The sequence below is a fragment of the Saccostrea echinata genome, unplaced genomic scaffold (genome assembly GCF_033153115.1).
Source record: "Saccostrea echinata isolate AGI-Se365-2 ecotype Australia unplaced genomic scaffold, CSIRO_AGI_Sech_v1 ptg000046l, whole genome shotgun sequence".
Taxonomy (NCBI): domain Eukaryota; kingdom Metazoa; phylum Mollusca; class Bivalvia; order Ostreida; family Ostreidae; genus Saccostrea; species Saccostrea echinata.
Window position 1 is genome coordinate 6,974,191 of NW_026889795.1, and position 13,772 is coordinate 6,987,962.

Genomic DNA, 13,772 nt, shown 5'->3' on the forward strand with positions numbered 1-13,772 from the left:
GTCCGTGGACCGGAAGACCAAAGGTTAAGTAGTACTACGCTGCGCCAGGATCGAGGAATTCGACTTCAGCATCTGAAAATTTCAGTAAAATGCCATACTCAATACAGTGTCAATTCCCTAGGACTACTTTTCCTTACATAAATGATTATTATAAGATATAAATAAAACAAATAAATAAATAATTTCATTCCACATAGTACAGACATACACTGACTAAAATAATAGATTGAGAATGACAATACAGATAAAAGAAAGTGTTTAAATCATAGTATTTCAAGTTAAGGAGGGATTCTTCTCATAAGAACACTTATTTCTTATATTTAAAAATCGATGAAATTTTCACAGAATCAAGAAGACAATATCACGAAGTGATGGTATCAATTAGATTAAATTTGACCGTTTTATATTAGAGGCAAGGTCAAGTCAAGGTCAGTACCTTTTCTCTGGACGTTAAGAATAAAAAATTACTGTTGCCAATTATGCGATGCCTACTTCTATTTCAATAAATTAAATGTTTTTCTTTTTGCATAAAGAGATATTATCATATAGGGTCTATAAGATGATATTACCAAATTGACATAAATAATTTAACTAAAATGGATATTGGCTAATCCGAATTTTCTCTATTTTTCCAAAAATTTTAAGACATTTTAGTTATTTTTATATGTTTCCTATATTTAAATTTTTATTATTTTCACATATGGTAAAGTTGTCACATAAAGATACAAAATGATATAAAAACAAAAAGTTTTGACCGTTTATTAAGAGAGAAAAAACACTTTTTACGGATTTTTGGCTCAAATCTGAAGTTAGATTGGAAGCTTTTAAAAGCTAACATAATTGAAGTTGTTTGGAAAATCATATTTATTTGATATATTTTAAAACTTTAGTCCCTTATTATTAATTTAACTTACATTTAAAAATGTTCTTCAAGTCTTTGATTGTGTAAAAATTATAACTAAATTCATTGTTCTATTATTATTTTGAGAGGCAGAAAAGAAGATATTTTCATACGCCGCCATTCCGCCAAAAATATAGTCCCTGCTAGATTTCAAACTCTGTTTACCATTTCTATTTAAAGTTGTACAATTGTGATAAGGAAAGAAAAATATGATCTTTTAAATCTCTAACATCTAAATATATAAAACATATAAGCAAATATACTTTGAATATTTCATCTAGTCAGAAACCTGACAAGAATCCCTCCTTAAGAGTCATGTCCTAGCAAAAGGGCCTTAAAATATAAAGGACAAGGTAAGGTAACGGCCGAATATGACCCCTTATTTGATATAAAAATAAAAACAAGGTTTAAATTGACACAGATTTATAATTTTAAAAGAACAGTTTTTTTTTTGGACCAGCATCCATTTGATTCACAGCGTTCATGGAGGTCACAAGAGGGTGAAAATTAGAACATTTTCCTGACATTCCTCAGGCACTTCTGAAGGAATTTTGTCAAAGAGCCATGCATGTAGCTGCTTTACTGACGACACGGCCGACACCTTTTCAATTCAAGATCAACCTATGTAATATCATTTGTGGACGAGTGTTGTTTTCATAGTTGCAGGTATGTCATATGACAACCAGTTTACATGTTTAATACTGTAATTTTGAGACAAAAGATTTAGAAAATCAATAAAAATAAATCAAGAAGCTATGAAATTGCAAAATTTAATGAAATAGTTTAGGACTATCTTTTCCAGAGATACTTTCAAAGTGTAATGTATAACTTTTTGAAATAATTATTATGTTCATTATAAATATAATAAAGATAACGTAGAAAAGATAAACACACAAAAAAATTAAAAAGGCACAAATGCAAACATGTTGGGCTCGAACTCGTAATCACTACATTTACATTACATTAATCATACCACTGCGCCGGGAAGTCACTGATGTCGAAAGAAGAAATTTAAGACCAGATGCTAAATCTTAAGATAATATGAGAAGAAAAGTTGAATATGTATTTTCATCATTTTCAATATGAAGACCACCTTTAACCAAAATTATCTAAATGTAATGAAGTGCATTCATATTCAAATAAAATTATTCAAATGTTGTTTTTGGCAACCCCTTTTATACTATATACCCGATTTTGCTTTGATTTTCTCAAGTCTCCCCTATAATACTATATACCCGATTTTACTATGATTGTCTCAAGTCTCCCCTATTATACTATATACCCGATTTTGCTTTGATTTTCTCAAGTCTCCCCTATTATACTATATACCGATTTTGCTTTGATTTTCTCAAGTCTCCCCTATTATACTATCTACCCGATTTTGCTATGATTGTCTCAAGTCTCCCTATTATACTATATACCCGATTTTGCTATGATTGTCTCAAGTCTGCCCTATTATACTATATAACCGATTTTGCTATGATTTCCTCAAGTCCCTGTGGTATAGCCTGCATGCTGTGACCTAGCCAACACATGAAAAAAAAATGTCAAAGGGAGGCTACTTGCTATCTCTTTCTATTTTGAGTTACTCCGCTTAAATGTAATAGACTCAAGGGAGAGAGGGCAACCAAGATTAGCAAGCATGTTTATAATAGTAGTGTAAATTCATGAAGGGGGGATTAGAGTATTGATATAAAATAAGAAGCAAAAAAAACCCATTATACTAGAAAAAAAGACAGGGATTATTGGGGCCGGGGGTGGGGGGAGGGGGGGGGGGGGAGGGATTCCCAACCTCACTCATTAAATACATAGGACAGTTCGACCAATTACTGCTTTCATTTAAACAAGAAAGTAGTAAATTGAATAAATAACAATGCCAATAGTATTAGTCGTTGTATTTATAGTATAAAAGAAAATAAAATCAATAGCAGTTTTAATTTTTTTTTCAATCTCCTTGATAAAAATTTAATTTAAAAACGATTGATTTTTCGTGACTCGATTATTTATTGCATAAATTTATTATAGATCCAAAGCCCGTAGATAGCAATTTCAGTTGGGGGGGGGGGGGGGCTCAGCCGTACATTTTCAGTTGGGGGCACTATCAACTACCAAAATTCCTTGACAAGCAAAAAAAAAATAGGGGGGGGGGGGATCAGACGTTTTTATTGAAGGGGCACAAGCATATAGGAGCTTATTTTGTGTAGTATTCTATATATCGGCAAAATTATTGGGGGGGGGGTACCCCCTCCCGGTTCCTATGGCCATGTATCCTGGATGTATTATTATTGTTAACGGATATAACTGCAAGTATAACTTCATAGATCGGGCATTTGAACATGGTATTTTTTTTTGGGGGGGGGGGGGGTAATATGTCGCTCGACATGTGCTCTATAATTTTTTTCGCCCGTCTGTAATGATAGCCATTTACTACTGCCAGTAGCTGTTTTTCGTATATTTTTGTGTAATTACAAAGAGTAACGATCCGAAAACGTCCAAGTTAAAATTCTCATATGCAATATGTATACGATATTATGATTATTTTTTCGTCCTCTGTACTCATTATCGCCTATCTATTTGTAGTTGTGTTAGAAATTGCACATGGAGAAACGAAACGTTATTTTAAACATATGAAAATTATGAGTAAAATGTTACAACTGGTTTTGAACTATATGAAAGTCTTAGTTGTTGTTATGTTTCAATTTAATTTTCCTTTCTCACCAGATAATCATTACTTTATGATTTTATTAAAAGGATCTATAACAGGTACTCCCCAACATGGGAGTGTGTAAGATATGATAATATGATAAGAAAATGATTAGTTAGCAATAATTAATTCGATCGTTTTTGTCATCTGAAATCTCTTTTCATATCTATTGTGGGTATATAAAAAACGTTTCTCTTTGATGATATAACATATTTATCATAATTAGTGAATTTTATTTCGATTAAGTAATTTACATTGAGTAAAGTGGTATTCGTGCCATTTCCGTTTATCTGTTGTTGTTTTTTTAAACTTCAGATTCCGTTTTGAAATTCAAATACTTTGGAAATCTTGTGTTTTCGTTGGACTCTTAATTTTTTGCGGCCGATTTGATGCTTTGCATCACTCTTGTTTAAAAGTCTGTAGTGGCTTCTTTCCTGACAATCTCTGGTGCTCAGGATTGCCGTCAAACGTCACTATTTTACGTGTATTACATGTATGAACGACAATTTCATTTCAAATGTCCGGGAAATGTCATAAATTACGGAAGTGCAACGAAATCCTCAAAATGACAATAAAATAGATGGTAACTTAAAACGTATTCATTTTTAATGCAACTTTTCATTTTTAATTTTAAGTTTTCGTTATTAAAGAGTACTTGTGTATTTTCTGGAAAAACGTGTATTTTTTTGCTTGTACGCTGTATGATCATACAATAACACATTTAAGAATGATAAAATCCTTATCCATGGCTACTATAGTATAAATTTTAATACATTTATTCAGTTTTACTTAAATATGATGGATTAACACTTTGTGTTTGTTTTCAGCTTAACGTGTCTCTTATTATCATTTAAAACGTGTTACATGTATCAACGATATTTGGCACTTCTTTAGAGTACAAATAGCTTTATTTAAAAAATAAACCAAAAGTTTTCAGAACTTCTTGAAAAATTCGTAGTAAAATTTTCTCAATTTTTTTTAAGAAGAGACTATTTTTGTTACTTTTATTCCATTAACGTACATAAGTTACTTTCTTATACAAAATGTCTACGTAACGACGTTAAAGTATGTAACGTCAACGTAATGACGTGATAGTATTAATAAGGAAAACAATACCAAATTTAAACGAATGTCAAAAGAAAACCAGAAAAGATATTAAATATTGTTAAAAAATAAATTGTTTTACAACATACAAATCTTACAGTTTTATGTGAGAAAGTTTCATTTATTTTGATGACTGGGCCGATTTAGCCCCTTCGTGGACTTAGCTCTTTGGTAGACAATGCGTATTAGATGGGCAAGTTTGTGCTCTATGGTTTCAAAAAACAACATTTGCTTTTAAAATGAAGAAAATTTGAATTAAATTGAGAAAATTCGGAAATTGACATGATATTGTGTTAATTCAATCATTCATGGCGTTATCTACCTTATGTCCTACGAAAGCCTATTAGGATCAAACTACGGTAAAAAAAAATTTAAAAGGCGTTATAACGCCTTTGAAAAAAGGCGTAATAACGCTTTTTGAAAAGGCGTTATAACGCGGAAAAAGGCGTAATAACGCAAATAAAGGCGTAATTACGCCTTTCCAAAAGGCGTTATAACGCGAAAAAAGGCGTTATTACGCCTTTTCAAAAGGCGTTATTACGCCTTTCCAAAAGGCGTTATTACGCCTTTCCAAAAGGCGTTATTACGCCTTTCCAAAAGGCGTTATTACGCCTTTCCAAAAGGCGTTATAACGCCTTTCCAAAAGGCGTTATTACGCCTTTCTAAAAGGCGTTATTACGCCTTTCCAAAAGGCGTTATAACGCCTTTCTAAAAGGCGTTATTACGCCTTTCCAAAAGGTATTATTACGCCTTTCCAAAAGGTTTTATTAAGCCTTTCCAAAAGGCGTTATTACGCCTTTTAAAAAGGCGTTATTACGCCTCTTTTTTTCAATACATGACTTACTTAGCCCACCCTGGGGGCTAATTATAATTAGATTTCTAGGAAAAAAGATTTTTAATGTGTAAAATATTTTGACTGTTAAACCAACTTAGTCCTTCTCTGATGCCAGACGCTTCTACCAAGGTGTATGGATTTTAGAAATTTTGTTGAAGGCTAATTGCTCATTATACCTATGCAAATACTTTGCCTGTTTTTTACCAAGAGGGGAGAAAAATATTTCAAATCTGACATGAATTTTTAATACGTGGCTAGCAAAGCCCAGAGCTGTTTCTGCCTATATCCTGGATTTTCAAAAGTAGAGTGTTGACTTCTCTTAATATGCATGCAAAATGCAAACAACTGTCTGCGAGATGTGCAGGAATATAGAAAATACTATAATTTATAATATAATTTATAATATTAAAACTATAATCTAAATATTGCATAAATAAAGATGGCTTTGGTTCAATCTTTCATATATTTACTATTTTAAAATAACGCCTTTCCATTTTTGGATACAACTCCTTTTCAAACAGGCCGGTAGTACGAATGTGAGTGGGGGGGGGGGTCCCCACCCCACTTTTTGGGAGAATAGTCTTGCTATAGTTTAAATATAAAAAATCATTAATTGATTGCTTGGTCCCTTAACATTTTGTTGCAGTATGGTTAAACTCGGGCAAGTCATTGCATTTAAAAAAAGTTTTACCGAAAAATTAGAAAAAGTTTCCCCTCAAGTCTAGGCAGTTTATTTTTTTCGGGGGGGGGGGGGGGGGTTCTTGCTTTTTTGTTTGCTTGTCAATTTTATGGGACACCCCCCACCCCCACTTTAAAAGCACGGGCCTGTCAAAGACATAATAATAACCCTTCAAAAGGCATAATAACGCCTTTTTGAAAGGCGTATTAACGCCTTTTAAAAAGGCGTAATAACGCCTTTAAAAAGGCGTAATAACGCCTTTTGAAAAGGCGTAATAACGCCTTTTAGAAAGGCGTAATAACGCCTTTTGGAAAGGCGTAATAACGCCTTTTGGAAAGGCGTAATAACGCCTTTTGGAGAGGCGTAATAACGCCTTTTGGAAAGGCGTTATAACGCCTTTTGGAAAGGCGTAATAACGCCTTTATTTGCGTTATTACGCCTTTTTTCGCGTTATAACGCCTTTTGAAAAGGCGTTATAACGCCTTTTAAATTTTTTTTTACCGTAGTTTGATCCTAATAGGCTTTCGTAATGTCCTTAATTATACAGAGGGTTAAAAATCATGTTGGGGCATGTAAATATTCTGCGTGATTTCTTTGATAAACATGATATGCTAGGTGTGCTGACAAGGCGTCAAAATTACACTAGTCTTATACTCACCAACTCTAGGTAAAACTTTTTTTCTTCTTCCTATTTATAAATCCATTTGAAAATGAAATGAAATTCATATCCAAACACCGTAGATGACACTTTTAACAACACCGTATTCAATAATTACTTTATTTTGCGCATACTAATCGAGTTTTTGTTGTTTGCGTGTTTATTTTACGCGAGGAGGTATTCGTCTTTTATACAAGTTTCCTACTTCAGGTGAAGATATCTATTTCCACCGTCTTTGATGTCTTCAGTTGACTGGCAACTTATACACCTGAACATTTACGTTTCATACTTTAATAAGATGTATTCCAATCAGGCCCGTAGCGAAGGTTTCAAAAGTGCCCGGGTGTGTGTGTGGGGGGGGGGGGGGACTTCCGTCTTTAAAACCACCCCTGACCAAAGAGTGGGGGGTCCAGCATCCCAAATAATCTGACAAGCAAAAAAAAAATCCTAAGTAACTGTCCAATTTTTTGAATTTGCCAGTGCTCTATCTTACAGAAACAATAAAAAGTGGGGGGGGGGGGGGGGTGCAACCAGCATCCAAAGCAAAATTTACTATTAATAGCAAAATACTAGTATAATACCCCCCCCCCCCCCCCCCCGCGTTCTAAGGGCCGATCAATTACCTTGCATTATTACTTATAACCATATCTTGTAGAATTGCTGATGTACATTAGATATGGGGAGGAATGAAGTCACAGTTTGCTGAGATAAGCATCGAGTACCTTCCCTGATATATCTTCTGAGTAAACAACAACGTTCTCAGATTCCTCGGTGAAAGGGAGGGAACTCAAAATATTATTACACCTGCTTTATCTGATTATTCCTGGGTTACTGGGATATCTACAAAATAACACTTTCTTAAAATCATTCTGATTGAACTCGCAAGTTCTCTGAAAGTGGTGGTGTAGAGATCACTAAAGTTTTTAATAGACTTCTTATTTTCGTTATTTGTTATCAGTGAGACAAAATTTTCACTAATTTAGTTTTATACTGTTGTAAATAATTATACGTAGAAGTTTTTTAAAAAATTGTATATAAGAAGAAAAAAACTCTGTGGCTGTGGCCATCACTTCGACATTTAGATAGTAGTATTTCGAGGACATTTTGAAAAATATACAATATTTATTTTCACTCATACGTCGACTCGATTTACCGTAACATACTCCATGAGCGTCGGAATCAGGGGGGGGGGGAGGCTTAGCCCCCAACTTTTTTTTTTTGCAAAGATAGACATAATAAAGGCATTGAAAATTGGGGCTTACTAGTAGTCCCAAAACTTTTTTTGTTGGTATACCCCCCCCCACCCCCCAATTTTCTTGTAAAACTTGGATTCCCTATTTTGGCCCCGCCCTACCCCCGGGGGTCATCATCTAAAAAATTTAGAATCTGCACTATCCCAGAATGCTTCCACATTAGTCTCTGCTTTTCCGGCGCAGTGGTTCTTGAGAAGAAGATTTTTAAAGATATTTACTACATATTTCAATGTAAAACTTGGATTCCCTATTATGGCCCCACCCTACCCCCGGGGATCATGATTTGAACAATTTAGAATCTACACTATTCCGGAATGCTTCCACATAAGTTTCAGCTTTTCTGACCCAGTGGTTCTTGAGAAGAAGATTTTTTAAATTTTTAGTACATATTTCAATGTTAAACTTGGATTCCCTATTGTGGCCCCTCACTACCCCCCGGGGTCATGATTTGAACAATTTAGATTTTACACTACCCCAGGATGCTTCCACATAAGTTTCAGCTTTTCTGGCCCAGTGGTTTTGAGAAGAAGATTTTTAAAGATTTTTACTATATATTTCAATGTAGAACTTGGATTCCCTATTGTGGCCCCGCCCTACCCCCGGGGGTCATGATTTGAACAATTTAGATTCTACTCTACCCCGGAATGCTTCCACATAAGTTTCAGCTTTTCTGGCCCTGTGGTTCTTGAGAAGAAGATTTTTAAAGATTTTTTTACTATATATTTCCATGTAGAATTTGGATTCCCTATTGTGGCCCCGCCCTAACCCCGGGGGTCATGATTTTAGCAATTTATATTCTGCCCTACCCCAGGATGCTTCCACGTAAGTTTCAGCTTCTCTGGCCCTGTGGTTCTTGAGAAGAAGATTTTTAAAGATTTTTACTATATATTTCAATGTAAAACTTGGGTTCCCTATTGTGGCCCCGCCCTACCCCCGGTGGTCATGATTTGAACAATTTAGATTCTAGATTTTCTGGCCCTGTGGTTCTTGAGAAGATCTTTTAATGACCCCAATCAATTTTTGTCTTTTCTTGATTATCTCCCCTTTGAAGGGAACTTGGCCCTTCATTTTAACAATTTAAACTCCCCTTCACCCAAGGATACTTTGTACCAAGTTTGGTTAAAATTGGCCAAGTGGTTCTTGAGAAGAAGTTGAAAATGTGAAAAGTTTACAGACGGACGACGGACAACAGGTGATCAGAAAAGCTCACTTGAGCTTTCAGCTCAGGTGAGGTAACGAGATGACTTCATTTTTTCCCCCAAAAATTACTTTCTAGATTCTATTTATAACCTGAATATGGTGTCTTTGTCTTCCAACTAAATCGGTATGCGAGGACAAGCTCTGTTTACAATCAATTTTTTTTAATCCTAGACATGCAGGCTACTGAAAAATAAGTTGATGTTAGAGGGCTTTCAACAATCTCATTTAACTTCAACATTTTGTTGATTCTATGGTCGTTAAAATGACCCTTTCTGTAGTTCAATCTCTCGTTAGGTCGGAATTTGACTGACATGTTTGTATCTGGCTATGGATTACTCGGTTTATCTGATTAATACAGTGTGCTCAGGGCGGATGTGAGAAAGGATGCATACTCTCCTAGACAACTGATGTCACCCCTGGTTTGTCCAGGAGTCTTTGTTTTTCCATTTTCTAATCGTATTGCTTTAAAGAATTTATGAGATTTGTCTCTGCTAGTTATGTTCACCTTTCTCCTAGCGAAACATTAAGGGCAAATTCCTTAAAAAATTTGCCCTATACACCTACTAATGCATGGATAGGTATACCATTACATTTTCATTTTTCATGTTCTTCAGGGTATTTACATACAAAGTGATATATATATATATATATATATATATATATATATATATATATATATATATATATATATATATATATATATATATTATATATATATATATATATATATATATATATATATATATATATATATATATTATATATATATATATATATATATATATATATATATATATATATATATATATATATATATATATATATAAAATTTTGTTTGTATTCTAGCCTCTGATTGGTTAATATCCAAAAAGGAACACAAATTATTTCTGTATAACCTAGTTTGGTATGGAGACACCCCCCCCCCCCCCCCCGACAACCAGCTGAAACATCTGTATCCATACAATCCTCTCATTTCCAGTCCTCGAGATTCATGGAAAATTCCATATTTAATAAATGTACCTTTAACTTCAAACAATAATTCGATCTTACCACATGTAAATAAACAACAAGGCTGCTAGGCCTGTGTATTAGTTTTTACCTCCCCTCTCTTCCCATCACTTCCCCGTTACTATGGTTGTATTATTGAGCGGCAAATTTGAACTAATAAAAAGCAACGAAATTTTACACCCATAGTTATTTAATGATTTTAAAAATTAAATTATAAGGAATGACTTTAATTCTTGGCCAAATTATTCGAGTATAACCTGGTTTGGGTCAGTTTACGCTGTTTTATAATCCGCTTCGGATTATAAAACAGCGTAAACTGACCCAAACCAGGTTATACTCGAATAATTTGCGGATTATAAAACAGCGTAAACTGACCCAAACCAGGTTATACTCGAATAATTTGGCCAAGAATTATAGTCATTCCTAAAATAAAGTAGATACTTCTGCAAAATATTCGAACCATTTTGAATTAAATCGATTTATAAAACCTGCACCTTATAAGCCACAATTTCAAAATAAGCAATTGCACAGGTAAGAGATCTTGAACACACATGTGATTGTGTTTGATTTTTTGACATAAATTCTATTGCTACTTATATCCACGCAAGAATTAAAGGGATAATTAATTACAGGAATCCTTCACTTTAAAGACACTAAAACAAGGGCGTTTAAAACTTATTTATTTGTCACTGAACTTATATTGCATTAATAATAATACAAAAAGATAACACAAATCAACAACAATCCTGAATACAAAATTAATAAAGTACAAAAATTAATTAAGGTACAACTAATTGGTTAACATTTAATTAAATATACTATATTCACCTAAATATTACAAAGTTCTTTCCATTCCTTCATTTTCTTGTAAAAAGTTTGGGACATCAAAAAATAAAACCTTTGTCATTTGTCCCTTTCATTGTTCTCAATTGTACATAAATAATCAGATATGTATATTAACGTTTCTCAATTTTACTACTAAAGAAGCCTCCTCCAAGCATAAAATATGTGTCGCATAAACTGCTTGATACACTAGATTTGCAGCTTGCGTTTGTCCTTTTCTTTTACAAACAACTTAACATTTGCTAAAAACTGTAGCATGTACATTTGTGAATGATTCACACTAAATACATGTAAGAAATTGAAAGGGGAAGAAGAGTTTAGAATACTACGGAATGCAGTGATACATGTAAATATACATGCATATGAAAAAACCCCAGAAATGAGCAAATGATGTATATGTATAAAGCTGAAAAAATCCAATTTAAACAAAAACTGGTAAAAAAAACATATTTATAAATACACAACATGTATAAAGAATATATTACTTATGTAGATTATCAACACAAAATCACTTGCAGTCTGGAAATTATAATTTCATTGAAACTCTCCATCAAGTCTAACAGCAAATTAACCTTGTAGTTAACATTTAATACAATTCTGATAGAGATGAATTTTAACCTATAAAATATTGTTACACAATTTATATGGCTAGTGGTCGTAAATAAAAACTTAATTTTCGAACACCGATATGTAGAATTGTTAGGATATGGCGATTTAAAGCTACTTCCACTACTGTAAGGTAATTTTGTTGTATTATTACTTCCCTTGTCAAACCTCGGGGGTAAGAACGTTCAAAGAACAAGGGAAATAACTCTTTGATACATCCTCTTTTAAAGGTTCAGAAATAAATTGGATTTGTGTTCAAAGAGTTGAAATACTACGAACAATTATACAGAATATAGTCAATCTCTTATGCAATGTTTATTCAAAATCACACAGTAAGATTCATTTTATTTATCTGTTTTAAAGTACTGAATTATCTGACATAATATATCTAAGTCCTATTTTTCATCCGTTACAAAGGATTTATTAAAATTAATAAATAATCTGTTTTTTAAAAGCCACTAATGCAATTTCTTGCAATGTTTACAGGTTCTGTTACAGATCCCCCCTTTCATATTACTTTAGGAACTAAAATACGATTTTTGAAGCTCCAAAAAGGGAAGTTAGACATAAAAAGAGTCAATTGAAGTCTCAACTTCCATACAGTAAAACAAGCTTATCCGAAGTGCCAGGGTCTAATAGTTTTTAGATCATTATGATTGTAATTTGTTACGTCAGCTTTTTAAAACCACAGAGAATAATATTCAATTATCTGTAAGCATAAATTCATGATAAGTGTGTTCTCTGTAGTCCTGTTTTAATCTTTGTTTTGTAAGTTCTTTTGAATTGGCATGACATTACTTTGTGTTTCCTTTTACTGTATTTCACACCAACATCTCCAGCTCTGTCACTAGAAATCAAATTCTCTTATACTTTGATGCGAGGTGGAAAAATTCCTATAATTTCATTGTTATCATTTTACAACTGTCCAGACAAAGAAAAATGCAGACAGACATGAAAACACAGATATAAACAGAACTCCTCTCTTGTTGTTTTGGCAGAGATAAAAATTAAAAAATGAGATCAATACACATAAAAATAGTCAAAAAAGATCAAAGGTATTCACAACAAACATAAAGCATATTACAAAGCTTAATCAGAAACTTGTTACAGTACTTGGCAATGAATTGAATTCGATAATAATACATGATGTAATTATTGGGGTATTTAAGGAGGCAGACTATGCCCAGTGTCAAATACATGTACAAAAGAATTTACACGTAATGGAAAGCTAAGTCACACACCTATTTAATATACATGCATTTGAGGTTCGTAATGGAGCATCTTATAAAGAGTAATGAAACACCATTCTCCTTGAATTACTTCATTGAATCAAACATAACACAGTGTAAATTCTCATACAACCTGAATATAGTAAAACACTCTTATAGCAAATTGATTTTCATGCCCCGTGGCTCTAAAATATATTGTGAATTTAAAGGATATAAAGAATTATGTTTATAAGATGCAAAATAGTCCATCCCTGGCACTTTGCTATAAACATGTTTTACTGTAGTTATGGTCATCAGAAGTTCACATTCCTGTAAATATTCATATCTAATGCAAGGTATTGATATATCAGCTAAAAATTCTTCTGTAATTGTGAGGTTAAATCATATACACTTTAATTAAAGCCTGGTTGACTGAGATTATTATTTGTAAATATTTCTACTGCACAAAAACTTATTACTAAAAAATCAACCCCAAAACTAATATTTGTTGCATAACAAAAACAAAATGCTGTGAACAGAATAAAAAATTCAATAAAAACAATGTAAATTAACAAAGGAACAAAATTCTCTAGCATATATAAAATACAGACATTACTTAGAGCAATATGGATTTCATTCAGATCAATTAAATAAAGTTATATAAAAAAAAGAAAGAAAGAAAGAAAAGAAAAGAAAAAAGATTTTGTTCAACTGGGATTTACAAAATAAATGCATGTGTTTTTATATATAGTAAAAACATATATAAACACAGC